This window comes from Protopterus annectens, chromosome 7.part0, assembly GCF_019279795.1.
Source record: "Protopterus annectens isolate FY-2018-M chromosome 7.part0, PAN1.0, whole genome shotgun sequence".
Classification (NCBI taxonomy): Eukaryota; Metazoa; Chordata; order Ceratodontiformes; family Protopteridae; genus Protopterus; species Protopterus annectens.
In genome coordinates this window covers 1763157575-1763172395 of record NC_056739.1, presented here as the reverse complement: position 1 = coordinate 1763172395, position 14821 = coordinate 1763157575, and positions in this window count along the sequence as shown.

Sequence of the window (14821 nt, the reverse complement as noted above, 5' to 3'; positions counted from 1 at the left end):
GTAAATTTCAGTCAGAACAGAATGTAAAAAAGTGCCCTAGCTTACTTCCTTCATCTGCAGACATACTGGCTTACATTGTCAACATTTGCTAATGGAAACAAACCAGCTAATATTTTTGCAGATGCAAGAAGCTCAGCATTTTTTCATGGTTTTCATCTTTGTCTTATTTTTCAAGCCTATTTGCTTACAAAAAAAGAAAAAGAAAGAAAAACAACCAACTTGTTTTTAGCTTGAGCCAATTGCAACTTGTTCCCATGCAAACAACAGTAATAATAAAAAAAAATAATAACCAACATCTTGCACATGTGCAGTGGAATCTTAGTAAACTTTACACAGAATATCACTGTACAGAATTCCCCTAGCTAACTGCTTTAAGTTGAAAACTTCTTAACTCACATTGAGAACACCTGCTAATGGAAAAAAAAATATGTTGGGGAAAAAGCATAGCACTTTTCAGTGCTTACATAACTTTGTCTTATTTTTATAGCCTATTTACTTACAAAAACTTGTGTATAGCTTAAGCCAATGACATTAATCAAGACAACCACCCTTATAGAACATAAAACTGACCAGAAAGTCCGGATCACACAGAACTGAACCTTTAATGTGAAAAGACAAAGTAAAATCACGGTTAAGCACTTTCATCTGTGAACAGACCTCTTCAGAACCATGAATTACAAAGACTGCAATATTGCTTAAAAGCTTGAAAGGACTAAAAATACATCTCCAGCAAAAAACAATTAGATGCTTCAAGTCCTGAAAACCCAGCAAATGTTTTAAAGAGACATGAACTTCCAACGAAAAACACAAGAAAAGAAAAAAGCTAATAGCTAATAAAATATGCTATAAAATACTGTAAACTTATGTAAAATAAATCTGTAAAATAAATTAAACCTTATTCGCTGTTTTCTTAAGTTCACCTGATATAAAAATATAGTTGCTAAGACTGGGTGGATTTGTTGAATCTACCTTAAGTTGCCAGTACATCTCCCTGTGCAGTAATTTGTTCTCCCAGTCTCCAACAAAAACAGCTGCTTCCATTTGCTCCAGTCATAGAAAAGAAAACTTCTTGAAATTCTTATATATACACAAGCATGCCTGGCCACTGCACTTTTCTTGTCTTTCGTGGATATACTATAAAGGTATTGCTATATACCCCTGTTAAATGCATTCTTAGTTTTGCCTATATAAAAAGCAGGACATCCTTTCTGAACAGAAATTGGACTTACCACAAGCCTTCATGTTGCTAATCTTGTCCAACAAATCACCCTCAAATATTGTTTCAGTAAATGAGCACTGATGGCAAGGTCCATATTTTGTTGTCACCCACAAGTCATCTTAGAGACCATCTTTTGGTTTCTCCAATAGGCATGTTATACTGAGCTTATTTTTGAAGGTATTAGATGGGTGTTCAGGAAAGCACATTCTTAACCCCTGACAACATTACAAAATACTTGAATTTCTCTGTAACATTTTTTACATATCCTTAGCATTGAGGGAATAATGTAGAACCATGTTGGTGTGTCCTGCAAACTCCATCCCTTCTCCTTCACAGTGTTTAAAGTCATCAGAACTCAGACCATATTTTATAATTGGGGCATACCTATTATGTCTTTCCACCCACACCTCCTCACATAAGTTGTTCAATAAAGATTCAGGGTGACCTCTATCAAGAAATATACATTTAAGTGCATCAAAATGTTGTGAACACATATTGTCATCAAAGGTCAAATGAGAAATTCTAATAAGCTGTTTTTTCACTATGCCCCTTTTCTGGTGAAATGAATGGCAGCTGATGAAAAACAGAAAAGAATTGCAGAAGGTGGACTTTCTAAAATCTGTGTATCCAAGCCACTCATATCTGCTTTCATAATCTCAATATCTAAATAGTTTATACATTCAGAATCAATGTGATAGATAAGTGAACCTCAAAAATGAGGTACTAAAATGTAGTTGTTTCAGAAATGCTTACAACTGGGCCTTGGTACCAGACCAGATGAGCAACAAATCATCACGGTATCAAAACTATCCCAGGCATTTTTCAAAAAGGGGGAGTTTGAACAAGGTTGTAAGTTCCCACTGAAGAAGGACTGCATTTGTAAATGTGGGGACACAAGCGGCACCCATTGCAGCACCTTGTAGCTGTTTATAAATGTCCCCTTAAAAAACAGAAAATTTTTATTAAGTACAATTTCCATAAAAATCACAGACAAATGTGGTGTCAGACACTAACAGGGAACCAAACTGAGACAGAATTTCCCCAAATCAAAATTGGCCTTTTTCATGGGGAATCACTGTGTATACTGTGTGTATCACAGGTTACAAACAAAACATCCCCACCAGGTCTAATGTTCCAAAGTTTGTCCAACAAATCCCACTAATCTTGAATGATATGTGGAAAATCACAAAAAAGCTGTTTAAACTTATGGTTAATGAATTTTGTCATTGGCTGAGTGACAGAGCCACCAGCTTCAACAACTGGTTGTAGAGGAAGGTCAGAGATGTTGGAATGAGATTTTTGGAATATCAAATATCTTTGAAATACTCAGATTTTGTACCCTGAGGAAATCATATAAACCTTGTGAAATAGTGTCAAAGAGCAAAAGTTCATCTAAGAAAACCTCAATGGCCCTATAGGCTATGTTGATCTTGTTGATGTATCCAGAGTATATTTCCTCATCATTCAACAGTTTGTAAATGTGACCTGAATACTCTATCCAGTCCATAATGACCAGTCCACCACCCTTATTAGATTTCATGCACCTGATACTCTTTTCATTGGTGATATTATTCAAAATTGCTCTATCATCTTTTGAGACGTTATAGTATTTAATCCTGTCCCTCTTATTATTTCTCATATTTTTGTCTCACATTTTTTTCAAATATTTGTTTCACTGGATGTAGGGGGGTTAGCCATACTTTTCCTCTTAAGCCTCGTAGAAGTGAACTCTGGGGTCTCAGTATCACCTAGTAAAATTTGAAAACTCAGTTTACGAGTAAACAGTTTAAGGTATATCAATGTATCCACCACATTAGCTGAAGATGCTAGAATAAAATAACTACCCTTGTAAAAACAAGCAAAATTATCATCTTAATTCTACATATAATATAATCCATATAATTTTACACCCCACTCCCACTCCAGCAGCCCATGATCACAGCATTATTTGACTTAAACTTGCTTATGTTCAACCTTTCTTCTCTTGTTATACTGTAAAACCTTTATTTCTTTCAACTAAAAAGGTACTTATTTACTTTAGTATCTTTAACTCATACAACAGTCACTAGAAAGACTCACATCCCACATTTAAAATACCCGACTGTACTCTATGCAAAACTGTTTTACAATATAACATGTAGTATATATCATGAAATGTTTTATACAAATACTAGCAAAATCAAAAATTGTTTTACTTACAGTTACAGTTTTTTCCTTTAGTGTACTTCTAAACATTAAAGATATACCCGGGATTCAATAAACTCTGTGTAGGCTTAGCCCAAAGCCTACATGTAATTTACATTTGTGAGATGAGCAGCAGTGCTAATTGCATGTGAAAATACACTGAACCCACAGATATTGCTAACATTCTGGCTGACAGGTTCAGTGCAAATTTCTCGCCTCCTTCACCCCCAAAAGAAAAAATACTTATCCCAGCTGAATGTAATCTCCCTGTCATCTCAGATGTCCAAGTGAGAACCGCCCTAAACAAAGCAAAAAACACAGCATCAATGGGACCTAACGGTATCCCGGGGTGCGTGTTACATGAACTCTAAGAGGAGCTAAACCCACACATAAAAATGCTATTTAACCTTAGCCTTACTTCGGGATATGTACCTGAACACTGGCGTACAGCAACAGTGGTCCCACTCCACAAGGGGGGTGCCTCTACAGACCCTGAAAACTACCGCCCCATAAGCTTAACTAGCCTGGTCTGCAAAGCTATGGAAAGAATCATTATGGAACTCATAAACAGAGACATAGGGGACCTACAGACACTTGACCCCACCCAGTTCAGCTTTGTAAAGGGCAGATCCTGCCTTTTAAACCTGGTTGACTTTTTCGAAACAGTCACTAGAGCCATTGATGAGGGCAAAGCAGTCCATACAGCATACCTGGACTTGGCTAAGGCCTTCACACAATGCCCCACTCAGGCATCATAGATAAGCTCAACAGCTTAAAAGTAAACCCTTATGTCACTAGATGGGTTGCAAACTGGCTAAAGGACAGAACCCATAAAGTTAAAATCGCTGGAGCAATGTCAGACTCAAAGCCAGTCACAAGTGGTGTCCCACAGGGATCTGTCCTGGGACCCCTCTTGTTCAGCATTTATTTCTCAGATGTTAAAGCAAACATGGGAGGGCTGTGGCTGACAAAGTTTGCAGATGACTGCAAACTAGGCGCCATAGTCGATACACCAGCAGACACACACATCCTACAAAAAGGCCTCACTGAAACGGACAACTGGTGCCGTAGTCACGGCCTTAAACTAAATGCCAAAAAATGTATAGTCATCCCTTTTGGGAAAAGCAAAGTACCCACAAATTATCACATAGACAGCAACCCACTGAGTACGGAAAAAGTAATCAGAGACCTAGGGACCCAAGTAGACAGCGGCCTCTCATTTGACACCCACGTTGCCAAAGTGGTTAGAAAAACATTCTACCTTGCACACCTCATCATGAAGGGATTCACATCCAGATCCAAGGATGTCATTGTACCCCTATATTCCTCCCCCATCAGACCCATGATTGAGTACAATGCCCCATTTGTTATGTACCTCACCCGGCACTTGCAACAGCTGGAGAGACCACAAACGTACCTCACCAAAAGGATCAAGGGTCTCCAACATATGTCTTATTCCGCCAGACTAAAGAAACTTCAGCTCTATTCAGTAGCATACCGCCTGCTCAGAGGTGATCTCTGCCTGACGTACAAGGCCATGTCCAATCAGGATCTGATGGACATGCTCCACCTCAAAAAATCCAAATCCATCAGGACCACGAGAGCTAAAGACTTAAACCTCGCACAAGTATGAATAGGACATGCTGGAGGGATAGATTCATAACCCAGAGGCTTCCCATGCTTTGGAACAGGATCCCAGTTCGTATTAGGCAGAGCCCTCACTGACTCTCTTCAAGAGAAATCTTGATGAGTGGATGGGAGATCGTAAGTTTACCCCAGGGGTCACATCTGTGTCACTGCTAGACAGGGGCACAGTAAACTAATTCTATTATATAAGGGGACCTTCATTGTGTCACTACTAGACAGAGGCACAGTATTCTAGATTTATTCTGTACATTTTTGTACCATTTCATGGGGTGGCAAAAGCCACATCACTATGGCTAGGCTTACAAATGCCCCAGGGCAGATAGCCTAGTACTATACTATGAAACTATGAAACTATGAATGACACACTTCATTCTTACATAAAAACAATGTTGCCAGCCAGGAAACCATGTAAAGCAACACAGACACCTGCAGACGTGCAAACCTGTTTAACTATGGGCAAACTACGTCTGCAGGATTATGCAGAAAATCACAGTATATATCAGGGTTTAATATAAAGCAATATACACAATTCTAACACATTATATGAAAGTGTATCCAGTGTTGAGTAGTGTGCAAACCGGTTTTAAGCATACTGAATAAAAGTTTTGTTACTGATCAGCAAGTGTGCATAGACTAGTATTCAGGGGATGTGCATGCATTGAAAAGGGACACACACATGAATTGTAGGAATGAACAGAGGGAAAGATGACAGCTGAATCTTGGTCATGTACAACAGATGAGGGTATGTCAATGTACATACACCAGAAAGACAAGGTGGTTGTAGCATGAACAGCAATCACATATCTACATGATACAGTACATACTGCCGTTTACACCTCCTGTGTGGGTATTGTCATATAATCACACAGTTATTGTATATTATGTGGCTATCACATAAGATAACATATCAATGGAAAAGATTTTTCATAATGTAAGCATTCTGACATGATCATCGGAGAAGACATTTATCAAGGATGGTATGTCCAATGGGGGTAGGTGCATATTGTGAAGGTGTGCAAAATGAGTTGCTTGAATATGAATGAAATGTCAGCATAGTTCTCAGCCAAGCAGGACACATAACAAAAGGTTCATGGACAACAGTGGACAAAATCATGCACAATCATGGACAATATTAGAACAATACCATTATTAATCTGTATCATTGACATAACCTATATGATTGTGAGTTATTATACATGGTTCTTCAAGAACATATTTGTAACAGTATCATGATTTGTCAGTAATCTATAAGGGGAATTAAGCATACCTTCCTCAAAAACTAACATCTTTTGAAGGTGTTAAGAGGGGCACTGTTACACCTGTAATTTACATTATGAGCAATCCTGGCTAGTTGACAAGTTTGTGTGGCATATATATGCCACAATCCACAATTTCACAATTGTAACCCATACCATCAATGTTGTCAATCAGCTATGTATTTACTATGTACATCACAGGAACACATACCACAAATGCATGTTGTATATCATCTTGAAGGAGCTTTGCACTACCAACATCTAATAGTTATGTATCAAAAACATACATAGTTATGGCTGATAAGATGTGTAGAAGCTCACTGCAGCAAAAGTAATACACTTGAGGAAATCATCCCTGGAAGACATGTTAGGAGGTACATGCAAAATGGTTTATTGTACTCAATTATTGGTGTGATGTGGGCTGAGAACAAAGGGACTATAATGCCCCTTGATGTGTATGCCCTGCACATACTCAGGAGTTGTGCTATATACAAGAGATTAGTCACCACTGTGGGCACATGCTGGTGGAAGTCCACATACCATCTACCTGAGTACACAAGTCACATACCACTTGGTCTAATCATAGGGTGTGCTGTCTATATTGCAATTATCCTGTGTATTTGCTTTCATAAAGGAACTAATCCCCCCACAAATTTTGCTCATCTACTGTGTCTCCATTGCTCTGGCAATAATCCTTTCTGTGTGTTAAAACTGTCTGCATTCTACCAATACAAATCTTGGATTCAATGACTGTGTACAATTTGCAATCCTCCACAAAGCTGGTTAGACAAAGGATGTGTAAGTTAGTCTTGACCTATGAGATTTAAATACTGAACAGGAAAGGGCCTAGTACAGAATCCCAACATATGGACTTGGTCACTGCACTCTAAATAGAGGTGACTTCACACACTTCAACATTATGTGTCATGTATGCGATACATTTGTCTGCCCACTTTGTGACGTAGATGTTTATGCTCACTTGAGACAGTTTCTCTGAAATACCAGAATGTGGATTTGTGTCAAATGTCTTGGCCAAGTCAGGTTATGCATTATGATGGTTTTTCCTCCTGCATGCCCTTAGTGACCTTCTTGAAGACATCAAACAGATGTAACAAACATGATGTAGCCTTAACAAATCAAACATGGGTATGGTACTCCGTCAAGTGATCACTTTTGTCCTTTTTGATAGGGTCCATCATGACTCATTGGTCTGCCTCACAGATGAGGAGAGTTAGGAGTATGGGTCAATAACTTCATGCATCAGGTAATGCTCCCGCCCCCAGTCAGATGGATGACTCTTGCTGTGCACCCTTCAGTGAGAACATAGGCTGTCTGGAGGCTGTGTTGAAGCAGGGATACAACTTTGCCTGTTAGGCCAGATTTTAAGTCACACTGTAGGCAATCTGTGATGTTGTCAAGGCCCATTTCTGTGCTATTAGCCATAGAGAGCACACAGATGAGCTGCCCTCCTGAGAAGAAAAACTTAGTAATGATTACATATATACTTTGACTGATGGACAGTGGCGATGAGGGTGAAGTGTTAGACGAACTTTCAGCTAGCAGATTGTCTATTTTCTCCAGCTGAGTATGGATTTTTTTTTTCCTTTTATGACATCCACAAACATCTCTGTGCTTAGTTGTGCATTTCCCTTAACATTTCACATTTATTGAAAGAAATGATTTGTGAAAACACTTCCAAATACAACCTTGGTGAAGCATCACTTTCCACACACTGGTACTGTTAACACAATCATACAACTGTACTGATGTTATGTAATTACATTAATTGCACAACATATACCTAGATGTCTTTCATGGGAAAGCTGTGTTTGTGTGGCCTGATACCATATAAGGATACATTACAAATCAGCTGTCTGTGGCTCATGTAGAACATTTCCTTACACAAATTCTAAGCGTCACACAATGGTGTTGCGGACCACCTCAATAATCCTTTGGAATAGCAACACAACTGCAGATACAATGAATTCTACAAGGTTGCAATTGAAATAAAGCTTGATATTTTTGTGCATATTACAGCATTACAACATGTGGTTGAAACAACAATTATATGCCCAATGTAATCAGTATGACTTTATATCTGTTCCAGAGAATTTAATGATGGTGGGTGGACACATGCACACTTGTGCCAAACTACAAGTGTCACTGTGATGGTGGAATGAGAACTATGTAGAATGTTGATCTGTTCTACTACAACAACACATGTCCTAATAATCCAATAATATACATAAAAGTGTATCATACCATGTCAACAGTTTTCAGAAGGCATATTACTACAGCTGTTATAGAAGGATCATGTAATGTAATGAAATGGCAGCAGTAGCCATCTGTACATTAGCTTACATCACAGATTGTTATACCTTATTGTAGACATACTGCACATCCAAACTTCAACATAGCATGTCAATAACAGCAACATAGACATGTCAATTGTTTATAGGATCATAGGACATTATTAAGCTAATGGCCAACATCCCACAAAATCCTAGTCATTATTATATCATTTAAAATAAATTCCCTCCTATATCTATATGATGGAAGCTAGTAAGACTGTTGTGCACGTGTGTATTTGTTGGATTGCATTACATACTGCAACTGTCCCTATGGGAGATGTGCACCACACCATGACAGAATTAGTAATCACACATGCAGCAGTCTGAAGATGGCTTGCAGAGGCTCATGGAAGAACTCTGCTTTATGATGTGTGCATGCATATTTGACATGAGGACATCCTCCACTCCTCTGTAGAGAGGATGATGGATGCATGGGGCTACGTTAAAGGTTCTCCTAAGTGGTAGTGAAATGAAGACCAATTCCAAAGATCATGCAAGACCATAATGTACCACCAACCACGCACAGTAGTAGTCTGGACCTGATTTGAACATTACACCTGTGTACATATAGAAGATGAATGCCATGCAATGTAACCCTAGCACCACCATATATGTCTGATTTTAACACTGTCGAGTTGTACTTTATGGAGTATGATAGCATCAGTGTATGCTGAGAAGAACATGTTGGGAGGAGTGTCTGACATGCATGTAGACTCACATCTCTGTGCAAATCTGTCTCAAAATCAATATCTAGATGCATACACACTCAAGCTGCCTGCTTTCAGATTAGAACCTCTTTATATCTAGGTAAAATAGCTTGATAACACAGTACTTCATGTTACCACCATAGCACAGATTTGTTTTGAATGCTGTCAGAGTGCATGTTATACAGGATGCATCATCAGTGTATGTTACAAGAAGTGAGAATAGAACCCCTACCTACCTCTGCACAAAGCACAGTACTTAAAGCAAGTGCCAGCACAAGTTTGGCTTTTATAGTGTTAAGCAACATTTTATAGCTGTTGTGGAGGAGTGCCTGACATAGTTGTGGATTCACATGTTGTCCTGAAATTGTCACCATATTGATTGCTGAATACACAGACAAACCAGTTGATTACAGTGAGAGTAGAAATGCTGACTTGACTAGCTACAGAAAACAGTAGTTAACATAAGTGCCACAAGTCTGTCTTTTATAGTATCAGACAATACTTTATAGCTGATAGCATCAGCAGTGTCTGGTGAAAAGAAGATATTAGTAGCAGTGTCTGACATGCTGACATAGAGTGGCCTCTTGACTGTCAGCCAGCTGAATACAGGCAGACACCCACACCATTTGCCTGCAGTGAGACTAGAACCCCTACCAAACAACTTACAAAACAGAGCACTTCATACAAACTCAATAGCACAAGTCTGGCTTGTATTGTGTCTGACAATTTATAGCAGATGACATCAACAGTATCTGGTGAGAAGAAGATAGTAATAGCAGTGTCACACATGCTGGTGCAAAATGGTCTCCTGAATATCAATCAAGTGAAGATAGACACACACCAATTGACTGTAGTGAGAATAGAACCCCTACCTCCCTCTGCACAAAGCACAGTACTTAAAGCAAGTGGCAGCATAAGTTTGGCTTTTATAGTGTTCAGCAACATTTTATAGCTGTTGTGGAGGAGTGCCGACATAGTTGTGGATTCACATGTTGTCCTGAAATTGTCACCATATTGATTGCTGAATACACAGACAAACCAGTTGATTACAGTGAGAGTAGAAACATCGACCTAACTATCTAGAGAACACAGTACTTAATATAAGTGCCACAAGTCTGTCTTCACACAAACTCTATAACACAAATCTGTCTTTTATTGTGTCTGACAACACTTTATAGCAGATGACATCAACAGTATCTGGTGAGAAGAAGATGGTAGTAGCAGTGTCACACATGCTGGTGCAAAATGGTCTCTTGAATATCAGTCAAGTGCAGATAGACACACACCAATTGACTGTAGTGGGAATAGAACTCCTACCTACCTCTGCACAAAGCACAGTAATTAAAGCAAGTGTCAGCACAAGTCTGGCTTTTATAGTGTCAAGCAACATTTTATAGCTGTTGTGGAGGAGTGCCTGACATAGTTGTGGATTCACATGTTATTCTGAAATTGTCACCATACTGATAGTTGAATACACAGACAAACCAGTTGATTACAGTGAAAGTAGAAATGCTGACTTGACTAGCTACAGAAAACAGTACTTAACATAAGTGCCACAAGTCTGTCTTTTATAGTGTCAGACAATACTTTATAGCTGATAGCATCAGCAGTGTCTGGTGAAAAGAAGATATTAGTAGCAGTGTCTGACATGCTGGCATAGAGTGGCCTCTTGACTGTCAGCCAGCTGAATACAGGCAGACACCCACACCATTTGCCTGCAGTGAGACTAGAACCCCTACCAAACAACTTACAAAACAGAGCACTTCATACAAACTCTATAGCACAAGTCTGGCTTTTATTGCATCTGACAATTTATAGCAGATGACATCAACAGTATCTGGTGAGAAGAAGATAGTAATAGCAGTGTCACACATGCTGGTGCAAAATGGTCTCCTGAATATCAATCAAGTGAAGATAGACACACACCAATTGACTGTAGTGAGAATAGAACCCCTACCTCCCTCTGCACAAAGCACAGTACTTAAAGCAAGTGGCAGCACAAGTCTGGGTTTTATAGTGTCAAGCAACATTTTATAGCTGATGACATCAGCAGTGTCAGGTGTAAAATGGTCTCTTGAATATCAACAAAGTAAAGACAGATGCACACACACACACACACACACACACACACACACACACACACACACACACACACACACACACACACACACACACACACACACACACACACACACACACACACACACACACACACCAGTTGACCACAGTGAAAGTAGACCCATTATCTATTTACAGGTCACAGTACTTAACACAAGTTCCACAGGACAAGTCTGTTTTTACAGTGTCAAACAAAACTTTATAGCTAATGACATCAGTAGTGTTTGCTGAGAAGAAGATAGTGGTTGGAGTATTTCAAATGCTGGTCTAAAATGTTTTCTTGAATATCAATCAAGTGAACACAGACACACACACACACACACACACACACACACACACACACACACACACACACACACACACACACACACACATACACACAAACACACACACACCAGTTGACCAGAGTGAGAATACAAGCCCAATAAGCACCACAGCACAAGTCAAACTTTTATGGTGTCTGACAACACTTTATAGCTAATGGCATCACTAGTGTCTGTTGAAAAGAAATTAGTAGTAGAAGTGTTTTACATGCTGGTATAAAATGCTCTCTTGAATGTTAACCAAGTAAACACAAACAGGGCATACACCAGTTGACTACAGTAAGAGTAGAATGCTCAGTTAACTAGTTACAGAGTGCAGTATTTAATGCAAACACCACAGCATAAGTCCACTTTTTTCAGTGTCTGACAACTCTTTATAGCTGATGACATCACCTGTGTCAGTTGAAAAGAAGCTGGTTGTAGCAATGTCTCACATTCTGTTGTAAAAGTGTTTCTTGAATATTAACCAAGTAAACACAGTCACACACCAATTGGCCACAGTGAGAATAGAACCCTACCTATTTATAAAGCAGGATACTTAATGCAAGTTCCACAACTCAAGTCTGACTTGTATGTTGCTGCTGGACAATTTATAGTTGATGACATCATCACTGGCTGTTTGACAGATGAGATTGGAAAGCATGTATGAAATAGAAGTGTAGTCATGTACAACTGTCAAAATATTTGCACTCTCTAGGAGTGTTTTGTTGACCATGTTGACTGCAGTGAGATTAGAACCCATACCTAAGTATGCTAGCTAAAGAACTCAGGACCTAATGCAAGCACAATGGCACATTTCCAACTTTGATACTGCTGCTGGACAATTTATGGTGGATGATATCATCACTGGATGTTTGAGAGAAGATATTGGGAGGCCTGTATGAAATAAATGCATAGGCATGTAAAACTGTCAAAATACTCCTCGTCTATTGCTGACTGTTGAATATACAGTTACGCTTTTCTGAGCATACAAACAAGACAAGATGACTGTAGTGAGGTTAGAACCCCCCACCTAAGCAAGCACACCAACTAGGAAGCTCAACACCTAATACAACACCAAGGCACAAATCTGACTTTTACAGTGTTAATGGACAATTTATAATGGATGACATCGTCACTGGTTGTTTGAGAGAAGATACTGGGAGGCTTGTGTGAAATGGATGGGTAGCCATGTAGGACTATCAAGATATTAAGTTCTGCATGGTACCAGACTGATGACAGTAGAATACAGACTGGTGTTCCTTTTACTATGCACACACACTTACACATACATAGAGACACACACATAATGTGGCTGCTGTGCTAATCTAACACACATTTAAGTATTGTGTTCCCATCTGCAAAACAGTATTTAATGATTACAACACCCCTGAAGCATGTATTTGCCTTATCAGAGTGTTTTTTATAGATGATAGCCATCATCATTATATGATCTGGTTAACATATCCTGTTATGACAGTAGTGTGCAAAGTGCAGATGTACTATTTCCTGTTGTGTTTACAATGTGCAGGTATACTTTAAGAGACAGTGTGTCAAACCTGATGAAAAGAGCTGTCAGGAATGCATGCAGCAGAAATGAGACACATTCAGCTGTTTCCTAGTATGTTGTGTACATTACACACTTAAATTGTGACATACAGACACACATTTGTTGGGATCATATTTGTGTGTCCATATTTGTGAATAATTGCTGTCTGCATTAATACAAATATAAGACAATCTGAATATGCATTGTCATTATAAAGATGTACATGGTATATAACAAAGCATTTTTGGTATTTATTTCTGTAGCTGGTATTTGGGAAGAAGTACTGTGATACCAAGTTTCAAGTGCATGGGTACAAGTAACACATGGCCTAATGTAAATATGCATTCAGTTATTAAAAATGTACTTTCCCTTTGGTTGTGATTTACATGGGCTTGAGTGGGATAAAGACTAACTAGGCAGTAAACATAAGTAATACATGCTAATAAGCAACTTCCATAGCACACAGCCAAGCAGCTGGTTTGCGAGTTCGATGACTGAGTCTGTATGTGAGATACACAGTTAAAGACTCTAGCTGAACTGGAGAAGTACTTAACCATACTGGCTATGGTGGATACAGCTAACAGATACTATATTGTTCATAACTAGTTCATATTAGATGTGTTATGTCATAAATTGTATAACTTTAAAAATCTATGTGTACTGCTTTCCCTGTTTGCTTGTAGTTAAGTGATGAGCAAACCTGGGTCTCTGTTTCATTCAGAAAATTATAAGAGTTGTACTATTTCATTTTCCACTATGCAAATATGCTAAGTAGAGAGGTGCAGGAGTCAGCACTTTGGACAGTACTGAGTGAAAGAAACAGAACTGCTGCCTAGCTGACCTTGTGGCAACAGGTGTAAGGGCATGAAGTTCTTATTTTGAGCATAGATGATACAGAGTTCGAATCCAGCTCTATCAAATAATTTACACATGTATTCATGATGTAATTAAATAATTATATGTAATAATTATTTGAAATGTGAGAGGGGAATGACTACAGTGAAATACTGTATGAAAATAAACAGTACTAAATTGATTTATGTCAACAGTACACATATGGAGTTACATATTGATTCAGCCATCACTCTAAATAAATAGTTTCTATATGAATTTTTTAATATGAGTGCCTTTATTCTACTTTAACTGTGTGTTTCCTTAGAACAGTGGGTTTAAGCAGCATTGCACAGAGGTAACTGCACCATGCCATATGACGTGAAAAGCCATTCACTGTCACATTATGCAAAACTTCTTGCAAGCGCTGAGAACAAAAAGTGAAGGGCTTCACTGGAGATTTCTTATTTATGTGTGTGGTATGTGCTTCTATTTTTTGATGAGATTAAACGTGTGAAAATGGGGTAGATAGGAAGGTGGTGAAATGGGGGGCAAGCAGGGGAAGAACAAAAGGAAAGCAATATAGGAATGTGCAGCAGGGAAGAAAAAACATAGCTATCCACTTCTTCAACAGTGTAAACAGAAGTTGTACAGAAT